Source organism: Nilaparvata lugens, chromosome 4 (genome assembly GCF_014356525.2).
Source record: "Nilaparvata lugens isolate BPH chromosome 4, ASM1435652v1, whole genome shotgun sequence".
Lineage (NCBI taxonomy): Eukaryota > Metazoa > Arthropoda > Insecta > Hemiptera > Delphacidae > Nilaparvata > Nilaparvata lugens.
This window is the reverse complement of record NC_052507.1, coordinates 32,563,524-32,575,629: the sequence shown is the minus strand read 5'-3', so window position 1 is coordinate 32,575,629 and position 12,106 is coordinate 32,563,524. Positions and strand designations below refer to the sequence as shown.

The following is a 12,106-nucleotide window of genomic DNA, read 5'->3' as shown; positions in this document are numbered from 1 at the left end:
GATTTGATAAGATTATTTCTACTTCTAGAAATTTTTTCTGCCTCACAGATGTAACTGTAATTCACAGTCTTTAATCAATAATTTACTGTATTTATTCACTTTGATTTGTTAAAATTAATCTATAATCAGTTTGATTTGTAAAAATTAATCTATAATCAGATTGATTTGTAAAAATTAATCTATCACATTCCTTCAACTCGCATAATCTAAGTAATATTGTAGTACTTGGAGCCTTAATGTATAGTGTAGTATAGGTTGCAGGTTCCGTTCCTTATCAGCGATAAAATGAACAACACACAAACATATCATTAGGTCGAATCAAAAAAGACCATCAATCAGTGCCAAAGAATCGTAAATAACACTGTGATATGAGCAAGGATGCTGCTATTCATTGTTTTATAAGCGCTGATAACGGTCATGAAACAATACCATACCACATCGCTGCTTGCTGCTTGGAACCCCTTATTAACCAAACGATATACCGGCGGAAGCTAGTCCCCATACCTTGTTGATAGAGGATGCTCAAAGGTAAAATAAACTGTAGATTTGGAGAGATTACATCAAATAAGTACCCAACATCACCCGATGAAAGTTGCGAATTTTAATCCATCAAAATTGAATTGGTGATAAAACCTTTTTAATACACCAGTAAATCTTCTCTATGACTGCAACTCAGATATGAGATTCAACAGCAATGATATTATCCAGGAAAAATGAGACAGGTTTGAAATATCTATTGTCAATCTCCGATTTAATTAGCTTTGAATAAGAAATTGTGTATAATATTTACACTATGAACAGAGATATTGTGGAATTTCTCTATATTAAGTGAAATTAAAACGATGTTGTCAGTTCCACATAATTTATTTGAGCCAAACGTAAGTTTCAATGCACTAAGGCATCATGATATCTCTGAATAAGATGCATTAGTGCCTTGAAACTCAAGTTTGGCTCAAATAGATTATGTGGAACTGACAACATCGTTTTTATTTCACCTTAAAATTGTTTATTGTCTATTAAATAGTTAATAACAAGTTTAAACACAATTTTTGTGTTTCAGAATAATTTCAACTAATTAATTTATAATTCATCATGAAAATTGGGAATTATATTGTTTTCAGAGATTGCCTTCACATAACAGTTTTGCGAAACTATTTAATGAAAATGTTGCATCATTATATTATTAATTGATGCAAATAGTTAACAATAGTATGGGCTATGCCTGTTTCCCTTCTACTACTTATTTTTGTCATTGAATGAAATTTAAGAATGAATTGCTTTATCTTGATAATTTTTAATAGAGCTCTTATAAAATTGATCGCGGATCTATCAACTGAACATGATTAGAAGAAAACTTTAATACAGTGATTGAAAAGTCTCAGTTGGAAAACTATGGAGGGAATACAAGCAGTATGCTTATCTCTAGATTTCATTCACTACTTCGGTAGGCAATCGTAATGGCACATGTTTTAGTAATAATAAATGACAGACAGCTAATACGTTGAGTGGCTGCTTTTTCCATTATTGCTTGGAAATGTGTGTTGGGATGCAGCATACAGCTTACGGTAGAAACACAATAACAGTAATCAGAGTTTGAGATTGTAGGGTCGCTGCCTTGTCATTTGAAAGGCATCTGTCTACCGATTAACACCTTCTGTTCTTAACTTTCCTCTTTTTCTTTTCACCTACTGTTTTTTCACTTTCTTCCTGACTACTCATATGAATGACTGTGCATTTATTGGTCCCTCAAAATAAACACGTACATCATATTAAAACTTTCATTCAGGGTGGAGATGGGATCAGCATGATCATAATAATCATCATCGTCAAGAAGCGTGACTGATTTACATTCACATCTTATTTTTATCATGGCCAGCATAGAAAGCACTAGCCAGTAATCAACCGTGGTGCTATTGAACATCTTCAAAGGCCAGCTCTTTAATGATAAGGTTGTACCGTAATAATACGTCATCCCAATTTACAGTAACATTCATCTTAATAACGTAATCAGCAGGAAATGTGCCGTATAAAACGTATATTTCCCATGATGTTGCACCTCAATATTATAGATAACTAAATTTTCATTATTTTTGAGAATTTTCCGGAATGGTGCTTATTCAGTTTTTTGAAGTGGACTAGTAAAGGAAGGAAATGTTGAAACAAGTTTATCAGTATCATTGATATTGCTACATATCTACAATCTACAATCATTGCATCATAGGCCTACCAAATTTTAATTTGAATAATAGCAATGCTGTTTCTGTGACGGTACGCGCCGGAACCTCTCGTGACAAGAAAAAATGTAGATTCCTTCTTCCACGAATTTATATTTTTTCAATTTTTCCTTTGCTCCCAAATAGCTCTAAAACACAATCTTCGAGACTGAATCTAAAAAGTTTGCCGGGAACTCCCCTCCCCAGAACATTGAGTACCAGAACCTATATTTCTACAAAAACACCAATGCCTATTACAAATTCACTAATGATCTTTGATATCATGAAATTCATCATATCTGTAATATGAAATTCATCATAATCACATATTTTTTAGAGTAATTTGAATTTTTTTATTCTTAATATAACTACGGTGCTAGAAATGTTGAAAGATATCAGTAATGATTGTTTTCATCTTGAGGAGATCAAATTTTAACATACAAGTTAACAAATTTTAAATATACAAGAGCTTGATGTAAAATAGAATTATAAAAAACATGATTTACCATAGATTTCAAAAATAAAATTTGCAATGCATTTAATGGCACACATATTCTGAAATAACCTTTATCCAGCATAACTACTCTAGCTTAATTCCTAAACTACCCAATTCACTTATTGTGCTCTGAAAGAGACTTCTTTAATCTCAAATAATTACATGCTTCTTATGAATTATCATCAATTTGTTTATTCAAGATCATTTTAATCCTTTTCGATTGAATTTTAGGAAACTAGGAAACACCTTTAACCGTTTAATTTTCTGGTACATAAATAGAATCTGATGAGTTGTAATGTACTGCAGCAGGCAACCTCTTGATTCTTGTCTGTGGTACTTGCTCATTTATCCTCAACTTCATCATTCTTAATGAGTGTGGTATTACACAATTACAGCTAAAATTAAAACCCACGTGGGTTTCTTGAAGGCTTGAAAACAGTAATAACTCTTCCTAGCACGCAATCCTCTAATGATGAGCCTATAGGCTTAAACTCGCCCCCAATAAGTAAATTTACTGACTACAGTTGTGTGGGATTACGACGATCCTTGCACAGAGGTCACATGTAGGATAGATTGCTCTGTCTGCATATTCTTGAGTTATTGCTTGTAGATGTCATTTTCCCGTTTGCGAATTCAAGTCTGCTAATGTTATCCAATGCAACTACTCATGCCAAACTGAGAAATTATTATTGTTTACCATCCATATACAAAGTGTCACATCTTGGGTTAGGCTCCAATCTTATCTTTGTAGCAATCTACCCAATAAACTATCTCCTTACTGGGATCTTCATTTTTCATTGAACTGTTTCCAATAAACCATTAATAAAAGCCAGGAAAGATAATGTAAATTACACATTATCAACCCATGGAGTTACAATCCTTGACATAAAAATTGGCAAGTAGCATTGACTCCGAAAAATTATGTTCTTAGTTTCAAGTCAAAATAACTTGTTTCGATTTTTTTCAATTTATGGTCGTAGAAAAACTTGTACACTTGTTAAAATGAATAACGTTTTATTGTAATCAGCATAGCTAGCCTTTCAGAGTTTTGGTAAGCTAGTGTTTTTACAGTTTTATAGTCAATACTAACCATTTGTAATAAGTGAATTACCATCAGACTAGCTTGTTTTTGCGAGCTATAACTTTTTTTGCAGTTTTTGTTCATTTGAAGAATTGACTCTATGAATAACATTCCACAGTTTAAGAATGAATATGAATCTGACTCATTCAGGGTGGCCACCTACCGGGAAAACCTTGAATTCCTCATGATTTTAATTTTAGTTACCGGGAAAAATACCGTGAATTCCTCATGCATTCTTCCAATTACTCAGGAATTTTTCATAAATTTCTATTAATTTAGTAAAGAAGTGTACAGTACCAATAAACTCAAATAAAAAAATACTTGATGGCTAGCAATAATAATTGGCAATGTTTTCGAACTACCTAACCCAAAAAATATCTAAAAACATAATGGCTATTCTTGTCATGTCAAAAATTGTCAATATATTTGTAAATTTAAATAAATGCTATACGCAATTCGTCATGGAAGATCAAACTGAAGATGTCCATAATAAATTCTTTACGAATGTATTTTGTTCCTTAAATACCGCGGATACTTTACTTGGAAAATTTGAAATTTTACTCTGGAAAACCGGGAATTGCTCATGACTTTTCTATTTTAAAGTGGGTGGCCACTCTGTTCAAGTTATTTGGGCCATACTTCAAATGGACCCCAATAAAATGACCCAAATAATGCAAGTTTATGAAAACTATGAACAATAGTGTTTTAGAAGTTCAGGCTCAAAATTTCATGAGTCCTTGTAGATGCAATTTACTCTATAAATAATAGGTTTTAAGCTGTTTTTGCTTTTCTTTTGTTTTTTCAGCTCTAACTTCAAGTCTAAACTCAACTATAATGACTATCTTTTTGTCATTTCTACGTTTGATCTTACAAGTAGTTGTATTTTGACTTGGCAAATGGTTCTCAAGCTCCTTTAAATTCCTGCAAACCTAAGAATTTAGCAAATGACTTTATTATTCCATTCAATCATAATGATACTTTGTGTTCAAGCGTTGCCAAATATCCACTATTATTTTATATCCACTATTATATTATCATAGGACTATATCAAGTGTACTCGTAATTATTGAATTCATCCAATTTGTAAAAATTCAACTTTCACAGCTCATTGAACTGGCATTGTCATTATTTCTTGAAATTATTCATCACCTTCATCTTTGCAAGCTCTAACATCATTTGATTTTACTATGTCACAATAATGATTTATCAATGAATGTTATTATCACTGTAAGGACAAAGTTTTTGCAAACCTTAACATTTCAGAAACATCTGCATATTTCTGTATAGTGCTATGATCACCAGAATCTGTAATAGCATTGACATCTTTCTAGTAAAGGATAAGTACTGAAAACGTAATCGTTCCCCATTATAATTTTACATGCATATTTATGGGGATCACAATCTAAAGTGCAGATAGTCACAAACGTCAACATTTTACAAACACCTTCATTATCTTGAATTATAACTACCACCATCTATTGATTGATCAATACTATTAACGACAATTGATCTTTGAAGTCGTTTATTTGCAGTATTCGTCATAAAATGAAAATTGAAATAACTGTAAGGATAAATCTTCAATACAAACCTAAAATCCTCTCCCGGTAAGATATTCTTATATTCTCAACAACTGGACTGCAATGACACGCAATTATTTGTCCACGAACGGCTAATTGGGATCTTGACATTTGAGAGAGAAATACTACGTTCCGAATGATGATGATGATTATCTCGTGGATTTTTACGAAATACTGAATCGATTATCGACAAACATCGACCCTTGAACCAATCACAGTGGGTGAGGTTCGTGGATTTGAATTTCTTGGGAATTTCACAGCTTGTGACTTATCCGCTTATAGAGGATAAACCAAAGTTAGAATTTGAAATGAGTGGGTAGAGAAGAATTGAATGGTGACAAGGTTGTACACAATTTCGAAATGATATCTTCCCAATATGTTGCTAGTTACACCTATTTTTCGTGTATTGTAGTCTGTAGGCTTACATACCCACTATTAATTGTCCTTGTGGAGAGTATTCAAGAGGTTTGGGGTCAAAATAACTCATATCGTATACTAGCTGCTCTTATGCACAATCCCCAGTCCCAGTCTTACAAGAATCTTAGAACGTAAGTGAAATTTTCTTCATCTTGCTTGGTAATCCTTCTGCCTTACAGCGTAGAATGATTTTGTGTATCACTCTACTTCCTTTGTTGATTGTTCTCTGTCCACCATATTGTATTTAATATAATTACATCTCCAATTTGCTATTTTCCAAAAAAATAGGAAATAGTATACATTTAACTAGTTCAAGTAAATAATAATCGCTTTGATTTATAGCCAGACTTGATTGCTTTTCAAGAGTATCTCTCTTACCACTGTCTGCTGCTAGTGCCTTTGTATGCAGTAGGCCCATTTCGTTCATAAACGTTGCTTGATTTTAGTTCAGTGATTGCAGAAAACCTATCAAACTAGAGTTGTGTTGCACAAACGATTGGTCCATGTCACGACAAATCAAGAGAGGATGAGGATTTGAAAAGAAGCAAAGTGCCGAGTCAAAGAAGATGATGATCGTGGCTGGTGTTGGACGCGCGAGCACACAATGCAGCAGCAGTGCACTGTTTCAATAAATCTGGTTACCAAACTCTCGAATCGTCATCACGTTTCTCCTTATATAGCAAAGGCTGAAGGGCCGCAGTCGTACGTTATTTCTGAATTGGTAAGCGTGATGTCCAATACAGCGTTGTTAATAAAATGGAGTAGGAGTAATCATGTCCAAATCCCAAATGCTATGAATCTCAATGTATATTACTTGAGTACATCACACATTGTTATCATGGACCAATCGCTATAATGATGAACTTTGCTTGAAATTAGCCTTGAGCTCATTCCGAATGCTCTATTGAATTATTCATGAAGAAATATATAGAAATATCGAAAACTAGCAAAATATGAAAAAAAACTGAACGTTATCGTAATATTGATGATTACCAAACGAAGTATTATGAACGAACAGTGTGATGGAATGAAAATCCCTAAAATTACCAATCATTGATAAGAAAATCACTGAAAGGATAAATTGAAATTCAATTTCAAAACGTTCTACCAAATATGTGAATTGATATTGATACTGTGGTATTGATTCAAATGCATTTACCAACAGATTTTCTCCCAGTTCTAGTTTATTTTCAATTATTACTTACAATAATGGATTTTTTCTGTTTATAATATGGATATTAAATGTTGAATTCAATGAAATGCACTTTCAATACGTTTATAAAATGATAATAAATATGCTGTATCAAAAGCATTGTATTATTGTTAATTAATAATATAATATATTAAATTATTCAAGAGGTTTTGTCAAACAATTCTAATTTTTATATGTTTCTGCGTGTCTATTCCATTCTCATCTGCACAATTATATATCTATATGCTAGTACAGTATTAATACCTTGATGAAGGAATTAGAGGCTTAGTTACATGGGTAGAAAAGTTTTGTATCGCAATATGTAATTATAGTGAAATATTCATAATTAATCATACTGTTGAAACATCGACCATAGGGCGATTGACCTCAGACTAGAGGTCTGAGTGATTATTCACTTGTTTATATACTGCATGTTCATTTTATTCAATACAGAATTTGAATTTGTTAGTGATGTTTATTCAAGTAGAAATAATATTTCATATTATGTATTGAGTTTTAAATGATTGAACAGAAATTGAACCTGAATTCAAGTGTATGGAACATAACCTACTTTCTGGACTATTTATAGTGTACTAGCCGTCAGGCTCGCTTCGCTCGCCATATCGGTCTAGCCAGGGGGCTCCGCCCCCTGGACCCCCGACTGGATCGTCCAAAAATGAGATCAGCGGGCTCGCTTCGCTCGCCTGCATGTAGACCTCAGCGGAACCTCTGTACCGAATTCTGGACCCCCGACTAGATTGTCCAAAAATGAGATCAGCGGGCTCGCTTCGCTCGCCTGCATGAATAAATAAATAAATAAATAAATAAATAAATATGATTTTATTGCCGTTAAATTCTTAGAACAATAGGCAAAGTCAAATATTGATTACAGTAAGACAAAAGATAAAAATCAAATTTTACAGCAATTGTACATACAAAATACATTACTGAGTCTTAAAATAATACAGTACCTAAGTAAACTGTAAGTCAATTGGATTTTACAAATACATTAACAATATTCATTTGAATGTACAAAACATATTCCTTACAGCACAACTTGAGCCTTTAGAACAATATATAAATACAAATAGAAACCTCTTAACTCTAAGCAACAATTATTTCACTCTCAAAGAACTCTTCAACACTATAAAAAGGATTTATCACAAGCCAATTCAATAATCTCGTCTTAAATTTCTTTTCTGTCTCTGATATTAAATCTGTAGGTAATTATTGCAAATTTTTATACCAAATGTATCATAACTTTTGGCTGTTTTGGATAACCTATGATAGGGAATATCAATCCTATGACAATTTCTTGTGTTGTAGCTATGAGTTTGATGCCTTAATTTTAAATTGGATGAGTTTTTTTTAACATGCAACGACACAGTATAAATGTAAAAATTCACTATTGTCATTATTCTAAGCTGGACGAAAAGAGGCTTACAGTGTGCTAGTCTATGAGAATCAGTTAAAACCCTGACCACCTTCTTTTGCAATAATAAAATATTTTCTGCATGACTACTATTTCCCCACAGTAGTATGCCATATGTTGCAATACTCTGAAAAAAGGCAAAATATATCGATCTCAAATAATTATCTGGAACATGATTTTTCAGTTGTCTGATCAGATAAATCACTCTTGAAAGTTTGCTTGATATATAATTAATATGAGCTTCCCAAGTCAAATATCTGTCAATGAATATCCCCAGAAATTTTACATCGCTTATTGCATCCACACAATCTAAGCCACCTCTAAGGGTGAAGTGCATAGTCTGTGTTTTATTCTCGTTGAGCATGAAGCCGTTAGCCCTAAACCATGTCGCTGCTTGCATCAGAGTGGTCTCAGTTAGATTTTTAAGATTTTGAAGGTCAGTACATTTATTGATAAATGTTGTGTCATCAGCATACAGTATTGAACGGCAATTTAGAACAGCAGGAAGGTCATTTATCATAAGAATAAAAAGCAATGGCCCGAGAACTGATCCCTGTGGGACACCGAATTTTACGCATGCTACATCTGATCTCTTATCTCCAATACACACCACTTGTCTACGTCCCACAAGATAAGTTTTAAATAAGCTAAGATCTGCTCCACAAACGCCATAAAATTTTAATTTATCCAGTAAGAGAGAGTGCACAACACAATCAAAAGCTTTGCTCAGGTCACAAAAGGTCACCTGAGCATACTCTTTATTTTCAAAAGCGCTCAGAATATTCTTGACAAGAGCATCCATGGCTCCAGTAGTTGACCTACCCTTAACAAATCCATTCTGAGCATTACTTATAATATTGTGCTCTTGAAGATATTCATATAACTGTCTATGCATTATGGTTCAAGGACTTTTGAAAAACATGGCACCAATGAGATGGGACGATAGCTACATGGAATATCTTTAGGCCCCTTCTTATAGACAGGTACAATTCTGGAAACTTTTAGCACTTCAGGAAAAACTCCATCTCTCAGGCATCTATTTATACAATATGTGAATGGATTTATAATATTATGAATAATTTTCTTCAATAGATTACTTGAAAAGCCGTAAATATCAACACTGGATGAAGCTTTGAAACTAAGTACTATATCAAGCACTTCACGTGTGGAGACTTTGTGAAATGAGAATTGGGCTTATCCTGGTTAAGAGGGAAATTGAAGTTTTGCTCCAATAAATTAATTGCCGTTAAATTGGGCCGGTCAATCTTATCATGAACATCCATCACTGCGTCCAAGAAAAACTTATTCATTTCATTGGGTGTGAATGGAATTGGATCTTTTCGAGCCTCTTCCTGAACAGATTTTATTATTTTCCATGCGGCTTTGCACTTATTACTAGTAGACTCAATTTTAGAAATGTTATATGTTTTCTTAGCTCTATTTATTAACTGCTTATATGATCTTCTAATATCTAAATATGCCTTCCTAGCTTCATCAGTATTATCTCTCCTTGAAATATCTAAATATAACAATACTGTGTTTTTCATTTTCGCTAATTGCGGTGTGTACCAGTTTTTTAGTTTTGTTTTTCTTGTTTTCTTTGCCCCTTGATGACTATTCACAACTATTTTCTTTCAGGAATGAACATATCAAAATAATAATGTATTATATTGAAAAATCTATTAAATATCTGTTCAGAGTTCAAAGAATGAGTTTCACGCACAAATTTGTTCCAGTCTACATTGGAGAGTGAATTCTTAAATAAGTCGAGATTTTCATCTGTCATTGGCCTAGTTACTACTGTCTTCCTAGTCTTTCTACCGTCCGTATTGGAACAAATATTTAAGTCAACCCATGGTCTGAAAAAGGAAATGCCAGAACATCACATGCAACACTGTCAATCCTGATATTTGTAAAGATATTATCCAAACATGCAGAACCTCTGGTAGCCTTATTATTATGGCAGGCCAAATTGAACTGCCTTAGTAAATTCTTAATTCATGTACAGTTGCTTTGTCCTGAACAATATCAAAATCGGAGTTAAGATCACCTCCGAATACAATACTATAGTTTCTCCATCTAGGTCTACTAAAGAAATTCAATACATTCTCAAGTCCTTCTAAAAAAACACTAGAATCGCCCAAGGGTGATCTATATATAGAGACTAGAGCTAATTTCAGTTTATCTAAAGATATACCAGTAACTTCAAAATTTTTTTCACAATTGAAACAACTTAGATCTAAACAATTGCTATCTGGTACTAGCTCCGGCCTAACATAGATTGAAACTCCTCCATGACTGTAATTTTCTCTACAATAACTATTAATCAGAACATAGTCATCTAGTTTATGAAAAGGAATATCGTCCACCTTACACCAGTGCTCGCTCAAGCAGAGAGCATGAAAATCATTATCATTCCCAAACTCATTCAAAACTACATGCTTTTTATTAATTCCTTGTATATTCAGGAAGCCCACTCTGAATTTTGAATTTCCTCTGGAATCGTCAATAAATTTATCCGAATTGACCCCCTCAATCCCATCACGATCACTATTGCTGTAACAATCGATATCAGTATTTTCATTGAGAGAATTTACAATGTTTCGCTCAGGAACACACCTGATATAGGAATTTCTAAAAAATTGTTCTCATCAAGTGATTGTTGGTTGTCTGACAACCGCGACAAGACTGAGGAATTCATCTCAGAAAGGAGAAATTGAGAGGGAGACTGGGTCACAGGATTTTGAAATTCTATGAGAGAGGATGGCTGCTGGAACTGAATGGGAGTAACAGGATTAGGTGTGACTCTACGGGTTGGCTCTACAGGTGATTCAGGGCCAACAATACTAACCTCATTCGTGATGGTCACAGAACAATCATATAAACCACACCCTACACTCTGCTTATAGTTATTATTTACATAGTCACTCATAGTCTTTCCCAGTACTCTCTTTGTCGAATTTTTGTAATGAAGTCCTTTTCTCGTGAAATGATGACGCACCAGTGTACTGCTCACATCACTGTATTTAATTGATGAGTTTCCTTTATATTTGATTGTTCTATTTAGAATAGCCGTGTTGGTGAAGCAGATGTCGTCATTGAGAGAAGGTGAATCGAAGCGAGATGGTATGGCACTTACTATAATATTTGTTCCAATGTCAGCAGACTCAATCAAATCCAGACCCTGCATTACGGTTAGATAACCGGGTTCATATTTACCGAAGTCATTTGAGCCTGCCATGATAAATACGTAGTCAGACGTTTTTAAATCCTCAATAAAACTCATACCTCTTTCAATCACTTGTTTCATCTTTGCTCCAGGCAGACAATGAACGAATACATCGAAATCGTCAAGATTATTCAGGTACTTGTGCATGTCTCTTCCCTGGCTGTCCGACAGAACAACCACTTTTCCTTTTTTACAGGCAGAGCGATTTCCTATGTAGACCTCAACGGAACCTCTGTACCGAATTTGAACGTATTATGTCAATTTGATCTCGAAAAACACCTGTTACTATATCGGCGTATCTTTGGCGAACAAAATTTTTCCACCTCAGTTAAACCTGTGTACTGAATTTTTTTAAATATATCTTCATCAATTGTTGAAAAAGGTGAGGAAACGCAGAAAAGCTGAGAAAACGCTAATTTTGGGGTTATCTTTGGCGTTATTTCAAATTCCTTATAACACAACATTATTG

The 12,106-nt window shown here is 33.7% G+C and overlaps 1 protein-coding gene across 1 annotated transcript in view; it reads left to right on the top strand.

Annotated features, from left to right (window-relative positions):
• The window catches only part of LOC111061992, a 188,735-nt gene that overhangs the window by 118,068 nt on the left and 58,561 nt on the right, over window positions 1-12,106 (top strand).